This window comes from Oratosquilla oratoria, chromosome 4 (genome assembly GCF_046742065.1).
Source record: "Oratosquilla oratoria isolate Oo_2021 chromosome 4, ASM4674206v1, whole genome shotgun sequence".
NCBI classification, from domain to species: Eukaryota; Metazoa; Arthropoda; class Malacostraca; order Stomatopoda; family Squillidae; genus Oratosquilla; species Oratosquilla oratoria.
The window spans coordinates 87,564,879-87,579,651 of record NC_134780.1 but is presented as its reverse complement, the minus strand read 5'-3'; positions in this window follow the sequence as shown (position 1 = coordinate 87,579,651).

Sequence of the window (14,773 nt, the reverse complement as noted above, 5' to 3'; positions counted from 1 at the left end):
ACAGGAGGAAGAGAAAGAGGAGGAGGAGAGGTAGAAAGAGGAAGAGGAAGTGGAACAGGAGAAAGAGGAGGAGCAGAAAAAGTTGGATCGAGGAACAGGAGGAGAAGGAGAAAGAGGAGGAGGAGGAGGTGGAACAGGAGAAAGAGGAGGAGGTGGAGGTGGAACAGGAGGAGGTGGAAGAGGAGGAGGAGGAGGTGGAGGTGCAGTAGGAGGTGGAACGAGGAACAAGAGGATAAGGAAGAGGAAGAGGAGGAGGGGAAGGAGAAAGAGGAGGAGGTAAAAGTGGAAGGAGGAGGAGGACGAGGAGGAGGAGGTGGAGGAGCAGTAGGAGGTGGAACGAGGAACAAGAAGATGAGGAAGAGGAGGAGGAGAAGGAGAAAGAGGAGGAGGAGGAGGTGGAAGAGGAGGAGGAGGAGGAGGAGGAGGAGGAAGAGGAGGAGGAGGAGGAGGAGGAGGAGGAAGAGGAGGAGGAGGAGGAGGAGGAGGAGGACGAGGAGGAGGAGGAGGAGGAGAGCGAGGAAAGGTGGCTGTTCTGAAGCGGTTCGAGGAAGAACCGAAGAAGTGGAAGATGGGGCGGGTCACGGGGAGGAAGTGGCGGGGCAGCAGGGGGTGGGGGGAGGGGGGGGCGAAGAGCCAAGGAGACTCGAAGGTCGAAGAGAAGAAATTTCGCGAAGAAGAACGAAAAAAAAGGGGAAAAGATTTCCTTTCGTAACCAGATGAGTTGAGACAACGTCAGTAACCCAAGCTGCGTTTGAGGACATTTGTATGTAGTGGACGATGACGGAATTTACTGTAATTGCTGTTACTTGTTTCATTATCTTTTATTCTTTTTATTCTTCTTTCTCTTTCCCTTTCTCTTTCTCTCTCGCTCTTTCTCTTCCTCTTCCTCTTCTTATTTTTCTTTTTCTTTTTCCGTTTCTTCTTCTTCCTCTTCATATTCGTCCTACTACTTCTGTACTTCTTTATCCTCATCCTCGTCTTCGTCTTCTTCATTCTCATCTTTGTCTTCTTTGTTATCCTTGTTTTCATTTACTTATTACAAAGATTGCATAGATCCCGTTGTTTCCATCTATCAATTTTGTTTATTTACTAATTTATTCATTTATTCATTTGTGTATGCAGGGATGACCCGTCATCCAGGAGGTGCTCAGATAAGAGGGAGGGTGGAGGGGTGTGGAGTGTATTCAGGGATGGAATGGGTGGAAATAGTTTTATGCCTTTCCCTTTTTGGCTACCCCCTTTGTAAGGGGGAAAAAGCCTTGGTATATGTATGTATGTATTATTCATTTATATATTCACCTGTTCATCTATCCCTCTACTCTTTTTCATTTTATCCTATTTTTTGTTTTATCTTTAATTTTTTCTATTTCATTTAGCTTTATATTCTATATAATTTCATTTAGTTTTATTTAGCTTTAGTTTTAGCATATTTTGTTTTATTTGACTGTATTTCATTTCATTTCCTTATGTTCTAATTATAATGTATTCTATTTCATTTTATCAAATTTAATCTAATCTTGTTTTATTTTATCTTACTGTATATTTTACCTTATTCTATTTCATTATATTATATGTACATATATATATACATATATATATATATATGTATATGTATTCCGAGTTACAAGGCTTTTACAGTCTCTGTGGATTAGTGGGCTAAGGCTCTATGAAGGTAATCTTACGGGTGGCCGAAAGCAGTGGGTTCGAATCCTACATGCGACTGTCATAAAAATGATCAGATTGATGTCGCTGTTACTAGCGAATTTCTCTCATAGTTACAATGGCGAAAAGCGTGAAAGGGATTTGTTCCGATCCTTACCCCTTACCACTAGTGGGCTTGGGCCTTGTGTAAAACAGGAACTGGGGTCGCAGATTAGTGAACTTTCCTATCCTCGGGAATCAGTTCGATTCCAGGTTACAAGGTTTTTACAGTCTCTATGGTGTAGTGGGTTAAGGCTCTGCGAAGGTAATCTTACGGGCTCGAATCCTACATACGACTGTCATGAAATTATCATATATATATATATATATATATATATATATATATATATATATATATATATACTCATTTAGTTTCACATCCATGTTTCCTGGGCTAATGGCAATGAATATCAAACTGATTCTTACGGCAGACGAAGTCCACTACAACGAAATCCACAACAAATGACCTACTGCGAGCCCAGCACTCCGGCCCCTGGGCTATCACCTCTTTATACTCATAACAGAGAGCCTTTGGAACGTGGATCGAGCGCTGTGACCACTAGAGCACAAACTCCCTGTGCTTATAATCGAGTTCTGTAAACTAATGTTATTGTTTGTATGCAGTTATCGACACACAGTGAAGTTATGATTACATAAAGACTTTGTAATCCCTCTATTGAAAAACAGGCGATTTGGTGTAGATCATTTTCGGTGCTTTACGTGTTTGGGAGCTGCTGAGAATAATAATAGCAATAAGATTGATAATAATAACAATCATTGTGATAAAAAAATAACACTGAAATGACAATAACAATAATAACAGCAGTAAAAACAACATTGACAAAAGTAACAGTAACGGAAATAATAACAGCAGCATCATGATAAACAAACAACACTGAAATGACGATAACAATAATAGCAATAACAGCAGTAACAATAACATTGACAAAAATAACATTAACGGCAATAATAACAGCAACATTATGATAAAAAAGCAACACTGAAATGACGATAACAATAATAACAATAACAGCAGTAACAATAACATTGGCAAAACCAATAGTAACGGCAATAATAACAACAACATTATGAACAGAACCCATTCTCAAAATCTACATAAGCTATATCACCATGTTGAAGAGCTCGGAATATTTGTAAACTTTTTTTTGTTACATAACGTTTTGAAGTTTAGGAGGGAGGGGATTTTCTCAGAGGCACTGAGTGCCTTACAATGTGGAGGGGAGTTCAGCGGGTCTTCTATTACATATAATTCATATCTTTCATCTAAATTCGCTGAGCCCCCAGTGGATACTTTAGCAATTTTATAATAACTAAACCAGGAATATGTTATTCAGTTAGTAAGCCCTCTTAGGTTTCAGGGATAAAGAACGTCACCAAAATGGTGTGAGATGACCCTTCAACCGAATAATTTTGCTCGTTTTTTAACCAGAATGAAACCTACAAAGCTCACCACCATTCCGAAGGGATCTTTCGTTCCCTCAGGTGTGCCAAACCTTCCAGCGTAAAACATAATCAAATATATAAAGTGTGTCTTTATATCGAGGGGGTGGGGGGGTGATTACACTTTGTCATGGTGTTGGATGTTTGCGTCATTTGTGGAAAGTGTCTACTATGTCATGAGGTACAATACTACTGTTATTGTACATTGGCTTATTTCCCAGCGTGACAGAGTGTAATGGGCGTTCGACATTCAATGAAATATGTATGCGGGAAAACATCTATCATATTCTGACGTTTACCTGTACATTACTATGCTATGGTTCAATGTGGCTCCATTCTTTCTGTATTGATTATACGCGCAGTTTGCTTCATTTCGTGCAAGATATTCCGTCAAAAAATAAGTTGTGTACTTTAGAAGTGTGTTTTGAAAAGTAAGCTCATTGACATTTTCCTAGAATATACTGACACCAAAATATTTTGATTTAGATACGAGGTTAGAAATTTTGTTTGTTGTTTTATGACGAATAAAAAAACGATAGTTTTCTAATTCTATGTTATTAGACACTAGAACCTTGTTACACCTACAGCAAGTGTCAATGATCTTATATCCTTAATTGTACCTCGTACATAACAGTGGTACTCTGAAAATTTTAGCTATCTGGGGCCTAGGTATGCGATAACGAGAACCTTACGCCGTGAGGCAGGATCGGTACCCAACGCACCACAGCGGTACATAGTTTTTATTGATATATTTTGTTTTTTTTCGAGAATTTATTTTACCTTTTCTTACTGCGAATGGCAGCGTCGGGCTGGATCTTTTGTCAGGTGTATTTGCCACGACGTGATCTTAACTGTTGTCGTTATGACTTCATTTTAATTTTTATTTTCATATTTTCATATACATACATGTACACACACACACACACACACACACACACACACACACACACACACACACACACACACACACACACACATATATATATATATATATATATATATATATATATATAGATATATATACATACATAATCAGAGGCGACTCCAGATCATCATCGTTACGCGGGCTCATCATAGATTTTGCATAAGACACCTGTATAAAAGAAGGTAAGAGGTGTAATGCACACCACAGAATTATATGTGCAGTGATAGTTTAACATGAGACAGAAATAGTTTTAATATAAAAATTAATCATTTTATTTTACATGAACTCCTGCCGTCTTAGATGACTCACTGATGGTTGTCACAATATCGTGCTTTTCCAAAATTTTCAAGCTTTTATAACTACTGTGACCCACTGATTCCCTGTGACGTTTACAGTCACTCAGGATGTCTCTATAATTAATCATTATAACCTTCATTTTTCTACAATTGATTAGCTTTGGGTTGAAACAGCAAACGCAACCAGCAGTAGAGTTGTTCTGTGACGGTACTTCCACAAACCCAATCAGTCTGTTTATACCATTTATCTAGAATGGTCGATTTCCAATTTTATTTTTCAAGGAAGGGGTTGTCCTTCTTGCTCAAAGAATTTCACGTTTTCCCGCAATATTTCTAGCCCTAGATGGCTTATTTTCTATATCTAGCACTATGTCTTTCTTTATTTCTAAGTTAAAGGTTAAAAATGAAGGAACCCCAAGCCCCAAATGGGTTATTTTCTATATCTAGCACTATGTCTTTTTTTATTTCTAAGTTAAAGGTTAAAAATAAAGGAGCCCCTAGCCCTAAATGGCTTATTTTCTATATCTAGCACTATGTCTTTATTTCTAAGTTAAAGGTTAAAAATAAAGGAACCCTTAGGCCCAAATGGCTTATTTTCTATATCTAGCACTGCCTTTCTTTATTCCTAAGTTAAAGGTTAAAAATAAAGGAACCCCTAACCCCAAATGGCTTATTTTCTATATCTAGCACTATGTCTTTCTTTATTTCTAAGTTAAAGGTTAAAAATAAAGGAACCCTTAGGCCCAAATGGCTTATTTTCTATATCTAGCACTATGTCTTTCTTCATTTCTAAGTTAAAGGCTGAAAATAAAGGAACCCCTAGCCCTAAATGGCTTATTTTCTATATCTAGCACTATGTCTTTCTTTATTTCTAAGTTAAAGATTAAAAATAAAGGAACCCTTAGGCCCAAATGGCTTATTTTCTATATCTAGCACTATGTCTTTCTTTATTTCTAAGTTAAAGGTTAAAAATAAAGGAGCCCTTATCTCCAAATGGCTTATTTTCTATATCTAGCACTATGTCTTTCTTCATTTCTAAGTTAAAGGTTAAAAATAAAGGAACCCTTAGGCCCAAATGGCTTATTTTCTATATCTAGCACTATGTCTTTCTTTATTTCTAAGTTAAAGATTAAAAATAAAGAAACCCTTAGGCCCAAATGGCTTATTTTCTATATCTAGCACTATGTCTTTCTTTATTTCTAAGTTAAAGGTTAAAAATAAAGGAACCCTTAGGCCCAAATGGCTTATTTTCTATATCGAGCACTATGTATTTCTTAACTTCTAAGTTAAAGATTAAAAATAAAGGATTCCTTAGGCCCAAATGGCTTATTTTCTATATCTAGCACTATGTCTTTCTTCATTTCTAAGTTAAAGGTTAAAAATAAAGGAACCCTTAGGCCCAAATGGCTTATTTTCTATATCTAGCACTATGTCTTTTTTTATTTCTAAGTTAAAGGTTAAAAATAAAGGAACCCTTAGGCCCAAATGGCTTATTTTCTATATCTAGCACTATGTCTTTCTTCACTTCTAAGTTAAAGGCTGAAAATAAAGGAACCCTGTAAAATTCAACAGCAATCAAACAATGACACTGGAATACACAACAAACATCAGCAAACGGACTGTTGCATGACAAGAGATGCCAGTTAGTCTTTTACACCTACCAAGCTCGTTCATGATAGCCCGAAATACTGAATAGTTTTTCGTTTCTTTAAGAATATTGTTGAACGTAAACCTTTCATAGATTGAAGCTTAAATCCTGATCTCTATAGAAATATATTGTTTGGAGAAGATATTGAATTCGAATTACTTTTAGCTTTTATATTACAGATGAAACTCAGGCTGTAACTTTTAGGCCCGAGACTCAGGCGCCTGTGAATGATGTCCAGAGATCGTCTGCTACAAATAATGTTTTGACAACCAGACGCTGAACGAATATATAAGAATTGCAACCAGACATAACGAGAGATGCCAATAAATCTTTTGCACCTACCAGGATCGTTCGTATTAGCCCAAGTTGCTGAACAACTTTTCGTTTCTCAAAAAATATCGTAGAACGGAAACCTTTTATAGACTGACATTTAAACCCTTATCTCCATGAAAATATATTGTTTCAAGAAAGCGTTGCATTCAAATTATTTCTATTTTTTTACGATTATAGATTACAACTCGGGCTGTGAACATCTGTTCACAATCGTCCTCACATCAGATATCTTTGTTATGTCCCATGGCCCTGAAACTCGTTGACATGACACGGTTAAGGTGACCTTGGACAGCTCCGACTGCACTGAATACCTCTCCCAGTTACAGCAGTGGCTAATATATTGAATCTTTGATTACTGTACCCCATCACCCCTCTTGAGGGCGGTCCTTGGACTATAAACTATTTCCATTATCACGTGACCCACAAGGTCTGCCGTGTTGTCATGTACTGAATCAAAACATTCAGCATATACTGGAAGCTGTCCACTACCCCGAGTATGTTAACATGGAATATTCTAAATGCATATTGATTTTTTCATTACATGGTAGGTGATATGAGTAATTGTTATACATGTAAAGAAAAAAAAAAAGAGATACTTGTTAAACGATGTGGCATCTCAGGTCGGGCGACGTTGCCCCGGCTCCCGACCGGGGGTGGCGGTGGGTGGGGGTGGGGGGGAACTGAGTCACAGGTGCGCGGGTCACTCATTCATCCTTTGTCAGTCATACCGGTCATAAATGCAAATATAAAGAAAACGGTGTCTCCCACGTTTTCTTTTGAGATGGTTTAGACGTGGCAACGCTGCTGGTTTTGCCGGCCACATCCTATGGGTCACAGGTGCGCGGGTCACTCATTCATCCTTTGTCAGTCATACCGATCATAAATGCAAATATAAAGAAAACGGTGTTTCCCACGTTTTCTTTTCAGATGGTTTAGACGTGGCAACGCTGCTGGTTTTGCCGGCCACATCCTATGGGTCACCAGATAATGGAGGGGGTATAGGACCGAAACGTCGAGCAATAAACTTCACACTATGAGTCTGTTGTTTACGTTTCTCCCCTTCTACAGGGATCCTAGAGTCCAGATATTCACACACACATAGGAAATATTTAGAGTTGAATGAAATCGTCTCCCGACAACTTGATGAAAGTAATTGAGGAGATATATTGAAATAGTTTTGATTTGTCAACGGTTGGCGGATACACCGTCATGTTGATAAAACCAGCTAAGGGCAGGTAGATGATAACTTCAAAGGTATTGCAACACAATAGAAGACAGAATATCTCCTTTGTATTGGGCAAAACTCCTTAAATCAAATCAAATCCCCCTTTTTGATAGAATTGAATAAATAAGTCACGTCACCGTAGACGGAGATGAAGAGAATAGCCTTGCGGCAATAGAGCTTATAAAAAAAAAAAAAATGATGATGACAAAAGGAAGGGGATGATTCCGTTTGCGTCGGCGCTGGCGATGATGTTAGAGAGTGAGATGGTGAGAGAGACTGGGAGGGCGGACGGGTGAAGGCCAAAGCGCCCGGCCCCGACACGGGCGTGACACGAACGGAGCGCGGGCGTGACATGTATGAAGGTAAACAAACCTTAACTCGTGGGCGGCGTGGGCGGCATTATACACATGAACATATACAGTAGGTTATTACACGGTTAAACGTGTGACACGGACACGTAACTAAACACACACACACACACACACACACACACACACACACACACACACACACACACACACACACACACACACACACACACACACACACACACACGTTTTCCATAAAACACACAGGACTTCTCTTAACTCAATAAAATCATCTAATGTTATCCAATACAAAAAATTTAAATTAAATTTTATGAATGTATGTGTAAATACATATATGGGTGTGAGAATGTGTGTGTGTGTGTGTGTGTGTGTGTGTGTGTGTGTGTGTGTGTGTGTGTGTGTGTGTGTGTGTGTGTGTGTGTGTGTGTGTGTGTGTGTGTGTGTGTGTGTGTGTGTGTGTGTGTGTGTGTGTGTGTGTGTGTGTGTGTGTGTGTCTTTGTGTGTGTGTTTGTGTGTCTGTGTGGTTAAGGTTTTGATTCGTTTTTGTTTTTACCACTGTATCAGGGCATCAAGACGGATAATTCGTAAAATGATCGCTAAGATTTACGTCTTGGCAACATTTCTCATTCCATGGGATTTCAGCAATGCCCTCCAAGTGCTCTAGCACAAAGAAAGTCTAAATATTTACAAGGTTGATAAGAGTGTACAGGATAAAGACATAAAAAAAAAAAAACTTTTTTTGTCTGGTACACAACGAAGACTTCATGTTGCCAAGAGGCATTCAGTCTTTTCGGGGCTATACAAGAAGAGCTTCTGCCAACATCAAAAACTTTTACAAAGCTCTGTTGACAATAACTGAAGGGGGCGCGCGCGCGCGAGGTTTGAGGTGCTCCGTAGGGTGTGAGTTCGTAGAGCCTAGGGGAAAGACTCATAACACTCGAACTGGCTTTGCTCAAAACTTTTATATCCTTTGATGTGGCTTTGGTAAATTAATCTGCGTTGTGCGGCGGCTTTGGGCGGGAAGTCGAGGCGCTTTGCGGGGATCCTCGCACAGGATTTGCGCCGTCTTTGGCCGAGGGGGTCGTTCGTCGCCGCGGATAGATCCTCTTCTGGTCCGCAGTGCCATCGTTGGTACTTGGCACTGTTCTTTACTGGCGCCGACCGAAAACACTTTACCTATTCTGTCATTGTTTTGCACGGAGGCTTGGATAGGTGAGGGCAACTGTTGGTTGTAGATGAGACTATTTGTGGTGACGGCGTCTGTGGTGATGTAGGTGGAGGTGGAGGTGAGTTGGACTGTCTGTCGGTCATTTACCGTTCTTCTTGAGTACCTGTACACCTTGTCTTCCCTTCCCGAAGAGCTTTACTCGCTATCTTTTCTTCCTGTTCTCCTCTTGTAAACTTCTTTATCCTTGTCTTCGTCAGCTCTCCTTTCCCCTTGTCTTCTTCATTCTCTCTCTCTCTCTCTCTGTCTCTCTCTCTCTCTCTCTCTCTCTCTCTCTCTCTCTCTCTCTCTCTCTCTCTCTCTCTCTCTCTCTCTCTCTCTCTCTCTCTCTCTCTCTCTCTCTCTCTCTCTCTCTCTCCCTCCCTCTCTCCCTCCTCCCTCTCTCTCCCTCTCCTTCTCTCCCTCTCTCCCTCTCTCTCTCTCTCTCTCTCTCTCTCTCTCTCTCTCTCTCTCTCTCTCTCTCTCTCTCTCTCTCTCTCTCTCTCTCTCTCTCTCTCTCTCTCTCTCTCTCTCTCTCTCTCTCTCTCTCTCTCTTTTTTTTTCTCCCTCTCCCTCTCTTTCCTCTTTCTCCCTCTCCCTCTCCCTCCCTCTCTCTCTCTCTCTCTCTCTCTCTCTCTCTCTCTCTCTCTCTCTCTCTCTCTCTCTCTCTCTCTCTCTCTCTCTCTCTCTCTCTCTCTCCCTCTCTCTTATCTACCTTTTCTTACTCCTAGTCCTTCCTCATCCTCCATTTTCTCTTTCTCTTTCTCCTTTTGTCTTTCCCTCTTCCTCTTCTCCTTACTCCTGATATTTCTCTTCTTTCTCCTTCACCTCATTTTCCTTATTATCTTTCTCCTCTTAGCCCTCTTTATCTTTCTCTCCTTCCACATTTTCTTTCTCCTCCTCCTCCTCCTCCTCCTCCTCCTCATACCTTTCTAACTCTTACTGCTCTTCCTACTTCTCTCATTTCTTTTTTTCCTCCTCCTCCTCATTATCATTGTTTTCATCCTCATTCTCATTTTTCTCTGACCACACGTCTTATTCACCATCCTCTTCCTCTTTCTTCCCTCTCTCCTCTTCCTTTTTCTCATCTTCCTATTTCTCCTTTTCGTCATTATCAATATCTTTCTTCTCTTTATCCTCTTACAATTCGTCTTCCTCTTTTCTTTCTCCTCTACCTACCCCTCCTCTTTCTCCTCCTCGGTTGTATTTTGTTTTGTCACCTCTCTCTCTCTCTCTCTCTCTCTCTCTCTCTCTCTCTCTCTCTCTCTCTCTCTCTCTCTCTCTCTCTTTCCTTTTATGTATCATTTTCTTTTTATTTTCAGATTTTATTAAGTCGAGTTACATTTCTTTCTTACCGATGCACCCGGCCCTTCCTTCTGTCTTCTGACCTTCAACTCCGCTGCTTGTGTTTCCAGAGCACCGTGTCTAACCTTTTCTTCATTCCATAGCAGTCCTTTGTCAGTCTTTCTGCTTGGTTCCAGCTCTTCCTCTCTGTCACGCGTACTCCTATCTCGACCTTTCTCCTGGCTCCGTGACCCGTCTCCTCATCCTCATCCCCTTCCTCTTCCTCTTCCTCTTCCTCTTCTTCCTCTTCCTCTTCTTCCTCTTCTTCCTCTTCCTCTCCTTCTTCTTCTTCTTCGCGTTCTTCTTCTTCGTGTTCTTCTTCTTCGCGTTCTTCCTCTTCGCGTTCTTCTTCTTGTTCTTCTTCTTCTTCGCGTTCTTCTTCTTCTTTGCGTTCTTCTTCGCGTTCTTCTTCCTCTTCGCGTTCTTCTTCTTTTTCTTCATGTTCTTCTTCTTCACGTTCTTCTTCTTTGCGTTCTTCCTCTTCCTCTTCTTCGCGTTCTTCTTCCTCTTCCTCTTCCTCTTCCTCTTCTTGTTCTTCCTCTTCTCCTCCCTCTTCTTTTTCCTCATAGGAGGCATTTCGGAAAGATATTCACTCCGGCTTCAGCGTGTTAGAAAGCCGAGCTTACTTCTTCTAGACTTTTTTTCTTTCTTTTTTTAACTAAAGAATTGTAGATCCATTGCGCTAAGATATATTACACTGGGTGATGGGTTTTACGTATATTGTGTTTGTATATGTCGTATGAATGTGATAGGAATGAGTATGTTCCGATATCTATAACTTGTTTGTATCGTAAATCTACGATGTAGCACACATTCTTAGAGCAAATATAAACAAACATTAACAAATGTTGTACTTAGAACTGAAAGTAAGTGACCATTTATAGCAGAGTAACAGTAATTATGAAACAATTTATATAGAGTATTTTTCCTTTACGTCTAAAAAACAAACCAAATTTAACAGAAAATTGAACATTTTTTGTTCATTTACAATAAATTATAAGAGGAAAACAATGACACACTTGATATATATTTTCTTTTTTCATTGAATTAATTTTTAGCAGATGCAGATTTGTAAACTTGCATGTAATTAATGGTTGTTATTATATATATGTTATTTCGTATATCACACAGCTCATGCGACTGTAGCATTTTTCTTTATGGTTTTCAGAAAACATTTGTGCAATTTAGCAAAATTACATGAGATATGATTGATGGATGAAATATCAGTATACATGATGTAATACTAGAAGATAAATACAGAAAATCAGAACAGAGACAAGTTACAAGTTCCTAAAAATGCTAGAACAAAAAGAAAAAACATACATATACATATAAATGAAAGAATAAAAGAAAATAGAATTAGATAAACTAAAATAGAAAAAAATAAATCAAACCATAATAAAATGAAAACTAACCTGAATTAAACAGAACAGAGTCACAATAAGTCAGCTCTCCATAGTACCATTTCTACAGAAAATATAGACAAAATTCTATGGACGTCCCATTCCATCGTTTGACAGCAAAAGTCAAATTTAACAACTCTAATTGGGCGTCATTAGTCTCTCGGCACTTCCAGGTCCTTTGTGGTCGTCGATCCTAATCATTAAAGATGATGACGGACGCGGAGAGATGCACCGAGGAACTAATAATTAATATTATAATAATATTAATAATATTAATAATATTAATAATATTAATAATATAAATAATATTAATAATATAAATAATATTAATAATTATAGTAATAATAATGATAATAGTAATAATAATAATAATAATTAATAATAATAATAATAATAATAATAATAATAATAATAATAATAATAATAATGATAATAATAATAATAATAATAATAATAATAATAATAATAATAATAAAAATAAAATAAAAAAACGAAATACACACACCGTCATAAATGTCAAAATGTATTTCCAAAATTCAAAATTAAATAAAAAGAAGATTTGAGGTGGGGAAGGGATCGATACAAACATCTTTTCAGTACCAATAGAGCAGATAACAGTTTCTTTCTAGATTTCAATCTATTAAGAATGATAATTTCAGTTTAGTAGGATGATAATGGTAATTGTAGTTAGTTGTAGCCTGTGACGTTGTATATCGTATGGAGAACTGTTAGCCTATGGTTTACATAGTCAATACAATAGGGATTTGAGTAATGCAACATACACGCACACGCACACACACACAACACACAGCACACAGCACACAGCACACAGCACACAACACACACATATATATATATATACATATTTATATATATTATATATATATATATATACACACATATATATATACATATATTATATATATATATATATATATATATATATACATAAATATATGTATATATATATATATATATATACACATATACATATACATATATTTTTCTTTTCTTCTTTCTGTTTCATTAACCTGTTACGAAAACGCACGAAAACACATGAACCCTCAGATTAAAATTACCTTGGGATATATACAATACCAAACAAGGACGTACAAATAAAAAGCAAAAGATCGAAAAGGAAACAGGGAAATTGTCCAAAGTAAATGCGTATAAAACAAATTGGTAGTATTCATTCATTCGGACGAGTACTGTCGTTTCCTCCTCCACTTGACGTTTTTACGAAGATCCTTCCTTTCCCTCCCCCCCTCTCGGCTCCCAAACCCTAGCTTAGCACTACCCACAATGCCTCTCTCTCTCCCTTCATCTTCATTCGTCTCCCTGTTCTTCTTCTCGTGTGTTCGTTTTTAATTAATCTTCCTTTCTCGCTTTTTGGTTTGCTTGTCTTCCCTATTTCTTCCTTTTATTTTCCCGTTTGCAAGTCCCTCCTTCCTCCTATATATTTCTCACGTTTCTTCTTCTCCTTTTATTAGTTTTTTATTAAGTTAGTCATCTAGGAGGTGCTAAGATGGGAGGGAGGGTGGAGGGGTGTGGAGTGTTTTCGGGGATGGAATGGGTGGGAATGATTTTATGCCTTTTCCTTTTTGGCTACCTCCCTAGTAAGGGGGAAAAAGCCTTGGTATATGTACGTATGTATTAAGTTAGTTACCTAGTAAGTTAACTAGTTGTTATCTATTTATTATTTACTATCTACTATCAGTTCACCTATTCATCCATTCATTTATTCGTTTATTTATTCATTAATTTGTTTATTGATTTATTTAATTATATTCTTATTCATTCATAATGACTGCCTGATCACTTCAAATACTTATGTATTTATGTTAGTTACTTAGTAAGTTAACTAGTTATTATCTATTTACTATTTACTATCTACTATAAATTCATTTGTTCATCCATTCATCTATTCGTTTATTTATTCATTAATTTGTTTATTGATTTATTTAATTATATTCTTATTCATTCATACTGATTGCCTGATTGCTTGAACATCACGAAGACAATGAAAAAACGTATAGACTGACCAACTTCATATCAGGCTTAATGACCCCCTTATGGGTCGATAGCCTTAAATAAGATAAAATAAAATAAAATCGCTTCAAATTCTTATGTATTCATCTATTTTTACTTATGTATTCTTATGTATTCTTATGTATTCTTATGTATTCATCTATTTTACTTCGTATTTACTTCATAATATATTTCTAGTTTTCACACGATTTATTTTGATCTCGATTTTTTTATCGCCATTGCCAATTAATCATACCTCTTCATTCCTTTGTTTATTTTTCTCCTTCGTGTTTTCTGGTTTTATTTATTTTCTACTTCTTTGTTTTCCTTTCTACTTTTTCTCATTATCTCAACTTTCTCCTCTCCTTCCTGCTCCTTCTTCTGTCTTGATTTATTCTCTCATTACGCATCTATCTCTTCTTTCCTTCTTTTCACTTCATCTTTCATCAAACTCTTTCCTTCTCCCTTTCTTTCTTCTCCTCTTCTTCATTTTCTATTTCCCGCTTCCTCTTATTCTTCACTTTTTTTTTATTCTATTATCCTCCATCAACTTCCACTCGACCATTTCTCTTTCGTGAATTTATCCTTTCCTGTTATGAATCCGGTCATGAGGAATAGATCATAACAATCGGCCTAAACCTCCATTCCCAACTCACGAATACGCAAGGGAAGGAGACCAAACCTATTATATAATTCCTCGGAAGAGGAACCCTAAGGATGAGTTTAACTTCCAGTTACAGAAGAATTGTTCCTCAGTAAGGAAGAGAGTAAAGGATTGTCGGTAATTGTACAGATTTGTACAACATGTCTAAACCTTCTCTTGTATGTCTATTTGTTAAACATTCCCTTTACTTCCCCTTCACGTTTCATCCTCTC